The sequence below is a fragment of the Schistocerca nitens genome, chromosome 9 (genome assembly GCF_023898315.1).
Source record: "Schistocerca nitens isolate TAMUIC-IGC-003100 chromosome 9, iqSchNite1.1, whole genome shotgun sequence".
Taxonomy (NCBI): Eukaryota; Metazoa; Arthropoda; class Insecta; order Orthoptera; family Acrididae; genus Schistocerca; species Schistocerca nitens.
In genome coordinates, this window is record NC_064622.1 from 519,912,176 (window position 1) to 519,930,649 (window position 18,474).

Below are 18,474 nucleotides of genomic sequence, written 5' to 3' on the forward strand. Positions count from 1 at the left end.
GTCTCACGCGGTCTGCACGTCCAGCACGAACGCTGGTCCAACTGAGGCGCCAGGTGGAAATGGCATGGCAAGCCGTTCCACAGGACTACATCCAGCATCTCTACGATCGTCTCCATGGGAGAATAGCAGCCTGCATTGCTGCGAAAGGTGGATATACACTGTACTAGTGCCGACATTGTGCATGCTCTGTTGCCTGTGTCTATGTGCCTGTGGTTCTGTCAGTGTGATCATGTGATGTATCTGACCCCAGGAATGTGTCAATAAAGTTTCCCCTTCCTGGGACAATGAATTCACGGTGTTCTTATTTCAATTTCCAGGAGTGTATATGAAAATTGCTCAGAAATCCTTTTCTTAATATTTTACTTTAAAGAGCTCTAAAAGTTGTACAAGATGGCCAAGTTTTGTTTCTTTCATGTAAATACTTACAGAGATATCTCATCTCAAAGTTGCTGAAAATTCAAGGACGCACTATAGAAAGCTGTGCTATGGTCTTAAACAAGTGAATGTATCTCCAAAAGTATTGAATTTCTGAAACTGAAACTTTACCAGTGTTCATTGAGAACATGTGTGAATGTTCATACAAAATTTCATCAAAATCCATGAGGGTTATGTGGGAACATTTCTCGATATTAGACCACTTGGCACGGAATGGCCCTTACGTAAGAGTTGGCCAACTGCTATAAATATAGACTCAGCAACTAGGAAAAATTGAGCTACATAAGGCGCTAAAATACATGCGCTTAGAACTAATCCTTGCTTGTGCTGAACAACAGCATTTTGTAATAAAGGAAGTACGAAAATTCCTCCAAAAATGTAGCATTTGTTAGCGGATTTTTATAAGTAACTGTCATATTGCTTTAATATAAAATTATGCTGCTTAACACCAGCAGGACGCAGTGCTTACGCCCACTGCTTTCCCATTTTTCTTATCGTTTAAGCTTCCGTAGTGTTAAGCGGAAGTATATTCCTATAGTGAGATTGTTTTAGCTTATATATGCTCTTCTTTCTCCCACTGCATTTGTAACAGGTATGCAGCGCCCTCTGTAGCCCAGTATTTCCTAGTCGCCTGAGTCTGTACATTTGTAGCAGTTGGGGTTAGTCTCTGACGAAAGGTACCGTTTATGTTGACAAGAGCCTCTACCTGTGGGCATTTACGAATAAGTAGTCTCTCTGAAGTATGATATATGTAATCTGGCGCTGTCTAAAGCCATGTCTTGGAATAATTCTTGTTTCATCAATTTCGTTTATGCCAAGAGCCACTCGGTTTCGTCTAATCTATTGTGGTTTCATGTGATGTAATAAGTGAGTACGTTTACTTCACAAATATTTTTTTTAAATATGTTATAATGTTTGTTAAAAAAATTATTTTGTAACTGGTGTATACATTTTCAGGGCCAATACTTCTGAAGAAATTATTTTTTAAAGCCATTTTCAACGGATAATAAACCTTTATTTGTTGGCTGATTTTTCAATCTATTCGGAATAACGCAGTTGCTGTTTTGCAGCCATATTCAAGATCTGTAAATATGTTCTACAGTGTACCATATGATTATTTAGTTTCATGAGTGAGAAGTTTCCACATGACACCGACTTCCGTTGGTCTACTTTGAAATCAAAATCGTCAGTTGTGGAGGCCAGTCCTTCAACAATGCAAGATATAGCTAATGTAATGCTAGACCGTTCTCTTGTTTGATGAATTTTGTATGCTAAAACAATTATAGTTGAAAAATTATGTCAATAGAATGCTAACACTGTAGCAGTACAGGCTAGGTGGGTGAAAATGTCCACAGTATTCAAGGAGAAAAACATTGCAATAACAATTCTGCCTAAGGTTATAAAATTTATCCTTTGCCTTCCAAGCTCGTATGCACCCATGGAACGTATCTTTTCAAAAGTGAGTAACATTGAAATCTACGATTGCCAATTCCTCAATACTACAATGTAATTTCACTTTCCCGCGCACGGAAACATATGACATATCGTTGAATCTCATATGACATATCGTTGAATCTCAGAAAGATTTGTGAGAAATGTTAAATTGTTTTAAATATGACTGTTCTGTCTTAACTACTTTGTACTAGTTTTATATAAATAATAATGAGTGTTTATCCCCTTTGAAATGCCATTTCCTTACATGAATATCAATGATAATTCATTTTCCAGTCAAAAAGACATTGTTGACCCCTTTCGGTTCCAGTTAAACAGGATCCAAAAGTCGTGTTGGTGGATGTACAGGTCGTCTTCGTCCCCGAAGACGATATTGGATTATCCTTGAAAGTGTACTGTATATTTAAAAAAAAAAAAATATGGTAACCTTAGACAATGGTTCCTATAACCTTAGCAGTCTATACGTTACGAATCAACTGATCTGAGTTGCAAATCACAGTATCTCGTCGCCATACACGTAGCGGGACTTGACGTCAATGTCGAAGGCATTACACACGTCAGAAACTCCCCACCGCTGCTCAAGCGCATATTCAATTGTAACGGTTTACGTAGATTAGCTAGGCTAAAAATCTTTAAAAGGGCCACGATGTTTATTTGCTCTGTTTAAATGAGAACTCAAGGTACTGTGGAAATACGAAGACGAACAATCTATGAAGATTGTATGGTCTTACCAATCACACTATGAACACCAACGACTAAAATTTTTTTGTTGGAGTCAAGCGTTGTGATTTCACTGGTCTGTCTGAGTTAGTGGAAGTCAGCCACAAATATGTTTTAAAGATTTTTCGATGTTTACCAGTTAAATAAGTAACAACTTCTTTACACAACATGGAACTAATGTTATTATTTTGAACTTACAAGCGAGCAAATCGTCAAATGAATAGTTAAATAAAGAGTGTAAATATTAATCAACAAGTGAAACATTTGTTACCTTCGACAAGAATTCATTTAGTCATTCTACACTGTATCCCAATTACAGTTTTTATTATCTACTGTACATAAACTATAAGGTATTAACGAAGACCACAATTCAGTATTTTATAAACAACATGTTTAAAACAACTCTCGTTCTTGTTAGGTGTTATCAGTTTCTGATTAACTATTTTTGAAGACACCACTCCCTTAACACAGCACTACAAATACAAAACACCTGGCGGTATGTAAACAACCATTTCACAGAATTCAGAATGTAATTACACAAATGAAGGGCGGAAAGAAGACTGGTTCCCTGAGAACATATATTACCATATCTACACTTCAAATGCACGGATTCCAAAGTTGCAACGCCACAGTTGACATAGTGCCGAAAATGATTGTCTATTTTCGCAGCGAACTGAAACTAGTTTGTAATTATTAAGAAAGCAGCAACCGCGTGCAATATGCTCCTTAATTATTCTTTACAATGTCTGGAGATGGTGCGTACAATACTAACACATTAGAGTTGTAATAACCCGGTAGCTTTCCTATAGGGGGCGGTGAGCCTCAGATTGGCTGTTGTTTAGCCGCCACACGTGAGCGGCTGTCACGTGTAGGGAGGCAGCGCTATGCGGTAATTCTTGGACAGACAAAAAAAAAAAAAAAAAAAAAAACAATAAAGCCCACGTGTGAAACGATACCGCGGCTCCGCACAGTGTTTCACCGTTTTCTTACGCACGGAAACAAAATTATGTTGCTAATAACTGTAAACAGAACTGCATTTACTTTGTAGTGCTCAAAAATGCTACTGGGCGGATAGTTTGATTGTATTACGAAAGTACTGGACTGTGTTGGTTGTGATCAGTAATGTTAAATCTTGGTGTGGATAAACAGCTATTGCTCAGCTGTCACCGCGACTTTTCAATTCTTACGTTGAGAAGTGTACTTTGCCACATCGCTTACAAGGCAACGTGTTTCCTGCGGTGAATCTGATGAATTCGGTAAAACTGTGTAGGTTCACCGAGAGAGGGGATCTTTCTAATAATACTATTAGCAGTAACTACACCAATGTCAAATACTTTCTGTTTAACGTGTTTCGTTCCTTACCTTACAGAAGCGGCCCACACTCAGTTGCAAGCCGTTAATCCACCAGGCGCTGCGACGACAAGTTTGGTGCTTAACAATGGGCAAAACTAGAAACACAAACACTGCTCACTTTTGCGTAGTACGAACCGAGACACAACAAACCTCGAACGCAGCCAAAACAGACTACGTGACATGACATACTCGCATATCAATTAATGCTCCAGGAGGCGTTGACAGTGCCACCTAGCGGCTGGCGCGGTAGCTGTCCACAGACAAGCGCGAGTAATCAAAATTCTGGCGCTCTTTTCAGTTATTGTCCTGTCGCAGCAAGAAAATAAAAACCGTTCGTCATTATCGAACACAGCGGTTAATCCGTCCACTATGCACAAAAGCGGTACTGCTTGATGTTTATGACATGTGACGCCGCCGGTAATGGAATATATGCGATTACCGCGTGTCCTGTAACTTCCATTCACAGTGAAGAAGTCAACAACGATCTGCAATCTACTTCTGTTGAGTGTGGAGCTTAATTGCGATAATGTACACACAAGGCAGCACAGCCACAATAATTTATCACTCTGGGGTCGAATTACGCGAAACGCGACAAATCTGAAATTATATCTGTGTTAATTCAAGTATACATAATTTAAAGCATCAGTGTGAATCATTATTAGAACAGAAAAGACAAAACACACCCGAAGAACAAAGTAAGTGCCTGAACAAGCAAAATTCTGCAATTAACAAGTGCAGTCCTGAACAAATCAGAGAACTTGGTGCGAAAAAAAACGGTAAATAATGTAATCAAAATTATAGTGTTGGCGGACAGCCACGGGCGTGATGTAGCGGATATTCTTAATCAGTGTAAACAGCTAAAAGCAACCAGTTTTATTTAGCCAAATGCCTCACTATCAGAAGTAGGGAAGGTAGCACAATCTGCTCAGTGTGCAAAGCTTAATCAAAATGACTTTTTTGTTCTGTTAGAGGGATCGAACGATGTAAATAAAAATGAAACTGAGGAGGCTACACAGACTCTGGAAAGATACCTGATCCACCTTACCTATACAAACGTAATAGTTTGCAATATACCATACAGGTACGACCAACCCCAATGGTCCTGTGTTAATAGTGAAATCACAGTGTAAAATAAACAATATACGAGCATTTGCAAACGTTTCAGAAATATGCAAATTATTGACATAAACAATATTGGTTGTAGATTTTATACAGAACATTGGCAACATCAAAACAAGTTGGGAAAGCAGGTAGTAGCCAATCAAATGGCTAGAAAAACAGAATAAAACATCAGAGAAGAAACTGGCAATTAATTGGTATCAGTACTACCCAGCCAGTCAGTATAATGCTACACCGACTGTGGAAACACCGTCAGATCAAAATTTAGTAGCAGCTGAAGCACCATGTTCAACGTCGATGGCAGCAACACCACCTTTAAAAACGATAACAGCAACCTCAGCTGCAGCATCTCTAACAAAAATAGCAGAAGTTCAACCAGCAGATCAAACAAAAATGCCAACAGCAACAACTGTAGTACCAACATTACTGACAATAGCTGCAACAACAGTATCAACATTAGCTCCAGCAATAGCAATATTAGAATGTACATCAGCAGAATCAACATCAACGACAGTGTCTACAATAACTAGCAGTGAAAAATGAAAATGTGACCACCTTGCCAACCAAACGGAAAACAGTGCCTCCCAAACATCTGAGTGATTTTTTAGTTGGAAACAGAATAGGGAGGAAAACCAGAAGAAAAACAAACAGAAGAAGTTGCCTAAGGTAAGTTATGTGTCAGAAATGAGGAAGGTGTGTCGAACTCACAGACAGTCAGTGCCAACTGTCAATGAAAATTGTCTACTCTTTTTGCATATTAATATCCGGTCAATGAAAAATAAGCTCTTGGAACTGCAATATTGGCTGGAAAAACTTAATTGTACTGCGCTTATGGTAAATGAACCATGGCTATCTCATACAGAAATAGATTTGAGGGCACCTAATGGTTATGAACTAGCTACAGGGTACTGTAGAACAAACATGAAGCATTTTGGTGTAGCCATATATATTTGTAAGAGACTGAAATTAATATATGAAGCTATAGATATAAGTAGTTTCTGCACTGAAACATATTTTGAAGCAGCAGCTGTATTGTTTCCAAGTATTGGTGTATTAGTTGTAACTGTGTATTGTACCCCTAATCAAAATTAGGACTTGTTTGTACAGGATCTTGAAAAAACTCGTAGTATTCCCCCTTAAGAAGAAAAAGTGCAGAGTTTTCATATTCAGTGATATAAATATAGACATTAGAATTCAAAGGAGAACTGCAAACTATCTATTTAACACATTAAGAGCACTTAACATTTACTGCATAAACTATACACCCACAAGACACAATGCATGTCCTGACAACATAATCAGTAATTTTCAAATAAATGAAAGTCAGATCAACATAATTAAATTAGGCATTTCCAATCATGATGGCTTTTGCTTAAACTTCCAATACATAATAAAATAGGAAGCTAATCAGATGAGCCAGGTAGAGCAATAATAAGAGTAAATGGAAAAAACTCTTGTATTTAAAATCCACATTAAAACAAATAGACTGGGATGAAGTAATCACAGAAGCTATAAAAGCTAATGAGTCAACCATTAAATTCCAACATGTAGCAGCTAAAATATTTGAAGAAACCTGCCCTAAACAGTACCAAAGAACCCACAAGAATAACACTCACCACAAAACCAAAAGAATGAAAGAATAGTACACACCTCAATTAAACAATTTAAGAACAGTTATGCTCATTTATCGTGACAAGTCTCACCAGCAGCAACAGCAGCTACATCAACAGCAGAGCCACCTCTGGTAACAGCAGCAGCAATAGAATCAGTGGTAGCTGGACCAACTCCAGCAAAAGTAGGAAAAACGTCAAGAACAGTTACACTAACAACAGCTGCAGTAACAGCTCCATCAACTACAGAGCCAGCCCTAATACCAACAGGAAAATCAACAGCAAAGGCAACAGAACCATCATTTGCAACAGCAGAACCATCCACAATAGCAGCAGAATCAACTCCAACATTAGCAGAACCAGTACTGTCAACTAAAAAAACTTCAGACACCAGACAGAAGCCACTGCCTCCATCCCATCTAAATGATTTTTTAGTGGAAACCAGAAAGAGTAGGAAGCCCACAAGAGACACAGAGATATGACCTTATTTAAGTCGGTAAAGCAGAGAAATATACAACAAGGTATTTACAACTTTAATCCACCAGAATGTACAGGGCTTGAGCAAGAAATATGAACAATTAGACGTGTTTGTAAATGAAACTATGCCTGTTGTGCTCGGTATTAGTGAACAGTGGCTATCTGATGCCAAATTAGAAGTTTTTAAACCTCTAAACATGGTACTAGCTAATAAGTTTTGCAGATCTACTATCAGAGGTGGGGGTGTGTCAATTATGTAAAAAGCACATTTGATTTTAATTCTGTAAATGTAAGTAAATATTCATTAGAAGGAACAATTGAATTATGTGCAGCACGTATAAAAGTACCAAATGATGAAATTTATGTTATATGTTTATATAGACTGCCAGGTGGAAACTTCAAAGTTTTCTTAACAAAGTTTTGTGACATGATAGAGAATGTTTTTATATCACACCTGAACAAGTTAGTAATTATAGGAGACTTCAACATAAATGTATTAGCAGATAAGTTACACACTAGACAATTCAAGAATACTCTGCTTGAATATAATGTAAGAACCCTGATAAACACTGCAACCAGAGAGACTGAAACATGCCAGTCTGCAATAGATAACATAATCACTGGTATTCGTCTTTACGACCTTACATCTTCTGTTATTATTAGTGCTTTGTCAGACCACCATGCAGTAGAACTAAGTGTTCCTATAAAAAAGGTTCCTACACACAGTTGCTATAGATATATTAGGATGAATACAGACCAAAATATAATTCATTTGAATAATATGCTAAGGAATGTGGATTGGAACAGTGGTCTAATGACACTTCATAACTACGGGAAATTCTCAAGTGAACTATTCTACATTCTTAACCAAGCCTGCCCATTAATAAAAAAGAGAATTAAGTCACATGCTGTAACCTGAAACTGGATATCAACTTCATTCACTGAGGCTAGAGAAAAACTAAGATGGTATGAGTATGTAAGTTAAAAATGACTTGAGCAATAAAAAATTAAAAGAAGAGTTCAAAAAGTATCAGAAATACTATGTAGATCTCCTAATTTCGGAAAAACAGAAACATTTTGAAAGTGTCATTCAAAGCTCAAATAATATCTCCAAAACATCATGGGCACTAGTAAATAGAGAGATAGGTAAATCTGAGAAACATGCAACTAAAAATCACTTGCTGATAAACGGCGCAATAGAAACTGAGTAAATAGAGATAAATAAGATAGCAGATCTGTTTAACAATTACTTTGCCTCTGTTGGCTCTAGCATAAAAAATCAGCTTAAAAAACATAAATACAAATTCAGAGGAACACCAGTGTCAGGAAGTATATTTTTGATGCCAACAAGTAAAGAAGAAATAATTAAAATAGTGAGTAGCTTAAAGAATTCCCATGCAGCAGGATATGATGGTCTTAGTCTGGACACTCTTAAGAAATGTATACATAAAATTGCATCACCTTTATCAACAGTTGATGAGTTGAAAATTGCTCAAGTTGTGACTATTTTTAAAAAAGGAAACAGGAATCTAGTAGAAAACTTTTGACCCATTTCTGTTCCTCCAATAATATCCAAAATCTTTGAGAAAGTTATATACATAAGAATCTGGAACTTCCTGGTATGTAAAAAATTGATTTCTAAGGGGCAGTATGGGTTCGTCAAGGGGTCGTCCACCATTACAGCAGCATCCAACTTAATTGAAGGTGTCACTCAAGCAATAGACAATAAAGAACATGTATGTGGCATCTTTTTGGACTTACAAAAAGCATTTGACTGTGTTGATACGACCATACTGCTGGACAAGCTGTGGAACTATGGCATTCGAGGCACAGCCCATAATCTGATGAGGTCCTACTTGACAAATAGGAAGCAGTTTGTGTCTATTAGCATAAATTTTGGTATTCCACAGGAGTCAATATTAGGATCACTTCTTTTTATTATTTATGTTAATGATATTCAGTCCATAACAAAACATGCAACAGCTATCTTATATGCAGATGATACCACGTTAATATGCTGCAATCCAAGCTATTCGCAGCTCGAAGTTGAGTCCAATAGTGCAGCAGGCTTAATTCTGCAGTATTTTAATGAAAACAAACTAAAATTAAACACAAATAAATCTGTCTATATTGAATTTGATCTTGGGAGGCAAAAAACTCATGAAAACCAAATCTTAATGAGTGACGAATACATTAAAAAATAATACTCGACCAAATTTCTTGGCCTGACACTTGATGCGGGGTTAAACTGGTCTGATCATGTGAATGATATTTTCAAAAATATAAGTACTACCATATATGTCCTAAGAAAATTGACACCTTTTTGTAACATCGCCACTCTGAAGCAAATATATTTTGCACTATTTGAATCCCATCTAAGCTATGGGATAGAGGTATGGGGATCCAGCAGTAAAGTTAATATGAAAAGTGTACTTATCTTACAAAAGAAGGCACTTGAATTATGGGAAAGAAATGTGCCAGGAAGTCCTGCAGAAATTTGTTTAAAGAATTTAAAATACTAATTGTTCATAACCTGTATGTGCTGAAGATAATCATTATGGCAGTAAACAGTAACAAAACACTTAATAAAGAAATACATGACCACAACACTAGAGGTAGAGAGAGACCCCACATCATCTCTCATAGGACAACACTCTATGAGAAAAGCCCTCACTATTCAGGCATAAAACTACTCAATTGCTTCCATCCTAATATATCCAAATTGCCCATTACAAAACTAGAAACAAAATTAAAATTATGGCTCCTAAACAATCCTGTATATTCAATAGATGAATTTCTAGATTTAGTAAACTCGTATGATGGAAGACCATCTATATAAAAATATATGTAATCTCAGATCTTAGACTGTGCCACAAACTGTAAATGTTTGAATGTCGGATATGAATATTATGTCACAAACTGTAGATTCCTTAATCTAAGTATGGCAATAACAATTTTTTATGTATAGTCCATATATGTAACTCTGTTCTCTCAACTAAATTTAGAAAAAGTTGTGTAGATAAAGTGCCAGCCAATAATATGTAACCCTAGTTAGTTCCAGAAGACGAACAAAAAAAACCTTTTTTTGTAATCAGTTGATGTTGGATCAAAATAAATAAATAGTGAAGCAGATAAAAATATGTAAAAACTAGCCAGAAAGCACTATAGGTCTGAAATCAAGACAGCAACATGCAAAGCCAATGACACATTCATACTCAATTCCACAAATAAATTCAAAGCAGCATGGAAAGTCATTAAAACAGAAATAAACTGCCAAAAGAAAAACACAGTATACAAATTCCTCCACATATATTAAATGCACATTTGCCAATGCTGTCTGTGGCATTAAGATAGAGGAAGATGAGAGAAAGGCAGAAGCATTGCTATCTACAATACACAGGAAGCTCAGTAATATATTTGAATGGGCATAGTAACTCCTATACCGGTCAGTAAATAAATAGCCAAGCTCAATAACTCTAGAGCTGAAGACTACTATGGTTTATCTAATTATGCCATAAAAATATAAGAGAAGAAATACTAATCCCCTTAACCAGGGTAATAAATAAGATATGAAACAAAGGTGTTTACCCAGATTGTTTAAAAATTTCTGTTATAATTCCCGTGTATAAGAAAGGCGACAAAGATTTACCTGAAATTACCAACCCCTCTCGCTAGTTCACATAATTTCAAAAATAATAGAGTACTGTATCCATCAGCAAATGAGCAAGTATTTTGAATCGAATAAACTGCTATGTTCCACACAGTATGGGTTCAGAACTGGTCTTCCAACTGTGAAAGCAGCACAGAGCATTGTCACTAAAATACAGGGTGTTACAAAAAGGTACGGCCAAACTTTCAGGAAACATTCCTCACACACAAAGAAAGAAAATACGTTATGTTGACATGTGTCCGGAAAGGCTTACTTTCCATGTTAGAACTCATTTTATTACTTCTCTTCAAATCACATTAATCATGGAATGGAAACACACAGCAACAGAATGTACCAGCATGACTTCAAACACTTTGTTACAGGAAATGTTCAAAATGTCTTCCGTTAGCGAGGATACATGCATCCACCCTCCGTCGCATGGAATCCCTGATGCGCTGATGCAGCCCTGGAGAAAAGCGTATTCTATCACAGCCATCCACAATACAAGTAAAAAGAGTCTCTACATTTGGTACCGGGATTGCATAGACAAGAGCTTTCAAATGCCCCCATAAATTAGAGTCAAGAGGGTTGAGGTCAGGAGAGCGTGGAGGCCATGGAATTGGTCTGCCTCTATCAATCCATCGGTCACCGAATCTGTTGTTGAGAAGCGTACGAACACTTCGACTGAAATGTGCAGGAGCTCCATTGTGCATGAACCACATGTTGTGTCGTACTTGTAAAGGCACATGTTCTAGCAGCACAGGTAGAGTATGCAGTATGAAATCATGATAACGTGCTTCATTGAGGGTAGGTGGAAGAACATGGGGCCCAATCAAGACATCACCAACAATGCCTGCCCAAACGTTCACAGAAAATGTTAATGTCAACACAAGCACCGAAGACAACATTACCTTCATTCAATTGGGACAACTGGCAGTGAATCGAGGAAGTACAGTACATACTGACGAAACTAAAATGAGCTCTAACATGGAAATTAAGCGTTTCCGGACACGTGTCCACATAACATCTTTTTTTATTTGTGTGTGAGGAATGTTTCCTGAAAGTTTGGCCGTTGTTGTTGTTGTTGTTGTTGTTGTTGTGGTCTTCATTCCTGAGACTGGTTAGATGCAGCTCTCCATGCTACTCTATCCTGTGCAAGCTTCTTCATCTCCTAGTACTTACTGCAACCTACATCCTTCTGAATCTGCTTAGTGTATTCATCTCTTCGTCTCTCCCTACGATTTATACCATCCACGCTGCCCTCCAATGCTAAATTTGTGATCCCTTGATGCCTCAGAACATGTCCTACCAACTGGTCCCTTCTTCTTGTCAAGTTGTGCCACAAACCTCTCTTCTCCCCAATTCTATTCAATACCTCCTCATTAGGTATGTGATCTACCCATCTAATCTTTAGCATTCTTCTGTAGCACCACATTTCGAAAGCTTCAATTCTCTTCTTGCCCAAACTATTTATCATCCATGTTCCACTTCCATACATGGCTACACTCCATACAAATACTTTCAGAAACAACTTCCTGATACTTAAATCTATACTCGATGTTTGCAAATTTCTCTTCAGAAACGCTTTCCTTGCCATTGCTAGTCTACATTTTATATCCTCTCTACTTTGACCATCATCAGTTATTTTGCTCCCCAAATAGCAAAACTCCTTTACTACTTTAAGTGTCTCATTTCCTAATCTAATTCCCTCAGCATCACCCGACTTAATTCGACTACATTTCATTATCCTCATTTTGCTTTTCTTGATGTTCATCTTATATCCTCCTTTCAAGACACTGTCCATTCTGTTCAACTGCTCTTCCAAGACCTTTGCTGTCTCTGACAGAATTACAATGTCATCAGCGAACCTCAAAGTTTTTATTTCTTCTCCATGGGTTTTAATACCTATACCAAATTTTTCTTTTGTCTCCTTTTCTGCTTGCTCAATATACAGACTGAACAACAGTTGGGAGAGACTACAACCCTGTCCCACTCCCTTCCCAACCACTGCTTCCCTTTCATGTCCCTCGACTCTTATAACTACCATCTGGTTTCTGTACAAACTCTAAATAGCCTTTCGCTCCCTGTATTTTACCCTGTCACCTTTAGAATGTGAAAGAGAGTATTCCAGTCAACCTTGTCAAAAGCTTTCTGTAAGTCTACAAATGCTAGAGACGTAGGTTTGCCTTTCCTTAATCTTTCTTCTAAGATAAGTCGTAAGGTCAGTATTGTCTCACGTGTTCCAACATTTCTACGGAATCCAAACGTATCTTCCCCGAGGTCAGCTTCTACCAGTTTTTCCATTCGTCTGTAAAGAATTCGTGTTAGTATTTTGCAGCTGTGACTTATTAAACTGATAGTTCGGTAATTTTCACATCTGTCAACACATGCTTTCTTTGGGATTGGAATTATTATATTCTTCTTGAAGTCTGAGGGTATTTTGCCTGTCTCATACATCTTGCTCACCAGATGGTAAAGTTTTGTCAGGACTGGCTCTCCCAAGGCTGTCAGTAGTTCTAATGGAATGTTGTCTACTCCCGGGGCCTTGTTTCGGCTCAGGTCTTTCAGTGCTCTGTCAAACTCTTCACGCAGTATCGTATCTCCCATTTCATCTTCATATACATCCTCTTACATTTCTATAATATTGTCCTCAAGTACATCGCCCTTGTATAGACCCTCTATATACTCCTTCCACCTTTCTGCTTTCCCTTCTTTGCTTAGAACTGGGTTTCCAACTGAGCTCCTGATATTCATGCAAGTGGCTCTCTTTTCTCCATAGGTCTCTTTTCCTGTAGGCAGTATCTATCTTGCCCCTAGTGATGTAAGCCTCTACATCCTTACATTTGTCCTCTAGCCATCGCTGCTTAGCCATTTTGCACTTCCTGTCGATCTCATTTTTGAGATGTTTGTATTCCTTTTTGCCTGTTTCATTTACTGCATTTTTATATTTTCTCCTTTCATCAATTAAATTCAATATTTCTTCTGTTACCCAAGCATTTCTACTAGCGCTCATCTTTTTACCTACTTGATCCTCTGCTGCCTTCACTATTTCATCCCTCAGAGCTACCCATTCTTCTTCTACTGTATTTCTTTCCCCCATTCCTGTCAATTGCTCCCTTATGCTGTCCATGAAACTCTGTACAACCTCTGCTTGTTTCAGTTTATCCAGATCCCATCTCCTTAAATTACCACCTTTTTGCTGTTTCTTCAGTTTTAATCTACAGTTCATAACCAATAGATTGTGGTCAGAGTCCACATCTGCCCCTGGAAATGATCAATTTGAAACCTGGTTCCTAAATCTCTGTCTTACCATAATATAATCTGTCTGATACCTACTGGTATCTCCAGGATTCTTCCATGTATACAACTTTCTTTCATGATTCTTGAACCAAGTGTTAGCTATGATTAAGTTATGCTCTGTGCAAAATTCTACCAGGCGACTTCCTCTTTCATTTCTTAACCCCAATCGTTATTTACCTACTACGTTTCCTTCTCTCCCTTTTCCTACTCTAAAATTCCAGTCACCCATGACTATTAAAATCGCTACCTGAATAATTTCTTTTATCTCATCATACATTTCATCCATTTCTTCATCCTCTGCAGAGCTAGTTGGCATATAAACTTGTACTACTGTAGTAGGCATGGGCTTCGTGTCTATCTTAGCCACAATAAAGCGTTCACTATGCTGTTTGTAGTAGCTTACCTGCACTCCTATTTTTTTATTCATTATTAAACCTACTCCTGCATTACTGCTATTTGATTTTGTATTTATAACCCTGTATTCACCTGACCAAAAGTCTTGTTCCTCCTGCCATCGAAGTCCACTAATTCCCACTATATCTAACTTTAACCTATCCATTTCCCTTTTTAAATTTTCTAACCTACGTGCCCAATTAAGGGATCTGACATTCCACACTCCGATCCGTAGAACGCCAGTTTTCTTTCTCCTGATAATGATGTCCTCTTGAGTAGTCCCTGCCCGGAGATCCAAATGGTGGACTATTTTACCTCTGGAATATTTTACCCAAGAGGACGCCAGCATCATTTAACCATACAGTAAAGCTGCATGCTCAAGTATCATGTCGTTTTTGGAAACCCAGAATCTACTCTGTAGGAATCAACATGGATTCCAGAAACAGCGATCGTGTGAGACCCAACTCGCTTTATTTGTTCATGAGACCCAGAAAATATTAGATACAGGCTTCCAGGTAGATGCTATTTTCCTTGACTTCCGGAAGGTGTTTGATACAGTTCCGCACTGTCGCCTGATAAACAAAGTAAGAGCCTACGGAATATCAGACCAGCTGTGTGGCTGGATTGAAGAGTTTTTAGCAAACAGAACACAGCATGTTGTTATCAATGGAGAGACGTTTACAGACGTTAAAGTAACCTCTGGCGTGCCACAGGGGAGTGTTATTGGACCATTGCTTTTCAAAATATATATAAATGACCTAGTAGATAGTGTCGGAAGTTCCATGCGGCCTTTCGCGGATGATGCTGTAGTATACAGAGAAGTTGCAGCATTAGAAAATTGTAGCGAAATGCAGGAAGACCTGCAGCAGATAGGCACTTGGTGCAGGGAGTGGCAACTGACCCTTAAGATAGACAAATGTAATGTATTGCGAATACATAGAAAGAAGGATCCTTTATTGTATGATTATATGATAGCGGAACATACACTGGTAGCAGTTACTTCTGTAAAATATCTGGGAGTATACGTGCGGAACGATTTGAAGTGGAATGATCATATAAAATTAATTGTTGGTAAGGCGGGTACCAGGTTGAGATTCATTGGGAGAGTCCTTAGAAAATGTAGTCCATCAACAAAGGAGGTGGCTTACAAAACACTCGTTCGACCTATACTTGAGTATTGCTCATCAGTGTGGGATCCGTACCAGATCGGGTTGACGGAGGAGATAGAGAAGATCCAAAGAAGAGCAGCGCGTTTCACCACAGGGTTATTTGGTAACCGTGATAGCGTTACGGAGATGTTTAGCATACTCAAGTGGCAGACTCTGCAAGAGAGGCGCTCTGCATCGCGGTGTAGCTTGCTCGCCAGGTTTCAAGAGGGTGTGTTTCTGGATGAGGTATCGAATATATTGCTTCCCCCTACTTATACCTCCCGAGGAGATCACAAATGTAAAATTAGAGAGATTCGAGCGCGCACGGTGGCTTTCAGACAGTCGTTCTTCCCGCGAACCATACGCGACTGGAACAGAAAAGGGAGGTAATGACAGTGGCACGTAAAGTGCACTCCGCCACACACTGTTGGGTGGCTTGCGGAGTATAAATGTAGATGTAGATGTAGAAAAATTATGGCTGTAGTTTCCCCTTGCTTTCAGCCGTTCGCAGTACCAGCACATCAAGGCTGTTTTGGTTAGTGTTACAAGGCCAGATCAGTCAATCATACAGACTATATTTTGTGAAAGGAGTATATATTACAAAATTAGAAATATAATATTATGTAGGCAATTTGTCTTGCAAATATATGTATATATTGGTGTATACAATGTATCTGTGACATTTATTATATGACAGCAATTACATGTAAAATGTTGAAAGGTGAATAAATGAATATTTGGAAATGAAAAATATTTTACTAATTTTCCTAAACACGTCCACGCCAACACTTAATTTACTGCTAATACATTTCATAATTAACTGGAACAATCATATTTGCACAAACCATTTAACATTTAAAATTATTTTGTAATTGTTAGTTACATGGAAACTACTGCATGGTGTATTTATAATTGATCTAAAAAGGGTATGATAAAGATGAAACAATGTAGTGGACATTCTTCATCAACAAATAATGACACAGATTTTCTTACAGTACAGCTGTAACTGCTTCACCTGGGTAAGATGGAGACCGTCAGTTAAAATTAGTGAACCCTGAGTATTAAACTCTCATTCTCAAATTTGAATGTGTTCAGTAAGAAACTGAAACAGAAAAATTTGTGAGACTAATCAAATATATCAATTCCGCATTTGTCTCATGGTCCAACATACTGTTTATTCTTTCAGGAAGTTTTGTACCTGTCTCTCTCTGTGTTTGTTAAATCAAGTCAATGGGATTTTTTTTAAATGTGTGGAAGAAATTTTCAGAATAATAGTAAAAGAGAAATGGTGACAGATCTCAGTCTAAAAATCAGCCAGATTTGTAAGCACTAAATCTCAAACATGGATAAAATAAACATAAAAGTAGTAGCTGTTTGTTGTGCTAAATACAAAATACCAAATAAAGAAGGGAAGAAAGACAAAACTCAAGTGCAGAGAAAGGGAGTAACAACCAGAAAAAAACTAGGAAATAGTAGAATAATTTATGTAACTATGAAGTGAAATTGTACAAGACTTGAAAAGCAGCAAATATTTTTAAAAAAGAAGCAAATTCAAACAGACAAAGAGGCTTTCTACAAAAGAAATACAGTTGTGTCAACTGTCGGTTTCCAGTGAAGTATAATTACAAAACTTTATTTTTGGTATGCAGCACTGCATGAGGATAAACAGAAGATGAAACTGGAGTCATTTGAAATGTCCTATTGGAGGCATTCAGGCAATGGTAGGGCAAAGCTGTGGTTTCAGCTTCAGTGGGGCAACATTATCCACAGAAGTCCAATATTTGGGGTGAATCCTTACATTGTGCATGATTTTGACCAGTCTGTCATTATTGGCAAATATTTCAATCCATCCTAAGGATGAGTGACTGTCCAGCCAACTCTTTCTCCAACACATCGGTTTCCTTGCCTAGTGGGAGATCCTGTCTGTAGTCAGGAATTAGTGCCAGGCTGGAACTATGAAGTTTGCTGTGAAGTATTTTCAGCTGATAGGGAACTGTCCACAAAAAACAAAGATCTCAGTTCACGGCCTGTTCTAGATAAAAGTTTTAATCTAGTAAGTTTGTCAAGAGCAGTGAATTCACTGGTAAAGTATAGAATATCATTCCAGTAACAATATACCACTTTAAGGCTCATCTATACTCTGCTATATATGTACTTAACATACTCTGTCTGAATGCACTGTTCCACAAGTAGAGACATTACTGCTGTCATCTACATCTGATCATTTACTATAAGTCGGACCGGTAATATTTTGGAATTTGCTTGTCATTTACTTGCTTCCCTTGTGATTTTGGAATTTTCATAAAGAGTGGGGATGTTCAGAACATTACGAATTTCTGTATTTTGTTTCCATGTACACTCACGTGCAAAACTATAGTACGGAATTATCTTTTGCACAATGTGTCAGTGCCAGGTAAATAACATGAAAAAACTTGGACTGTATGTAGAAACAATTTCTACACTATAATACACAGGGTAACTTAAAGAAACACTGTGGGGTGAACAGAAATGACACTCTTATTTGAAGACATCGATTACACTGTCACTGCGATTCGTGATGGTTCTGTCGACATTACAAATGGTGGGTCACGGTTCTCAATAGGGTCTGTGATCAACACAGATGGTGATGCATGTTCTGAAAACACGGTCCTATACTAGTCAGTATGTTGGTAAGGACATACTAGATGCTTGCGTGTGGTGCACGGGTGCATGTGGACGTGCTGCAATATGTCTCCCCAACACGTCCCACATGTGCCCAATACAATTTAAGCTGGGGAAACCCGCAGGCCAGTCCCTTTGCCAAATTTTCTCTGGTTCC

The 18,474-nt window shown here is 37.9% G+C and overlaps 1 protein-coding gene across 3 annotated transcripts in view; it reads right to left on the reverse strand.

Annotated features, from left to right (window-relative positions):
* LOC126203790 (F-box/LRR-repeat protein 3-like) overlaps nt 1–4,156 on the reverse strand; it is a 347,594-nt gene extending 343,438 nt beyond the window's left edge. For all 3 annotated transcript variants that reach the window (XM_049938160.1, XM_049938158.1, XM_049938157.1), the window contains exon 1: nt 3,970–4,156. The gene's annotated coding sequence lies outside the window, so the exon portion shown is untranslated. The remainder of the gene's footprint in view (nt 1–3,969) is intronic.
* Between the last annotated feature and the right edge of the window lie 14,318 nt (nt 4,157–18,474).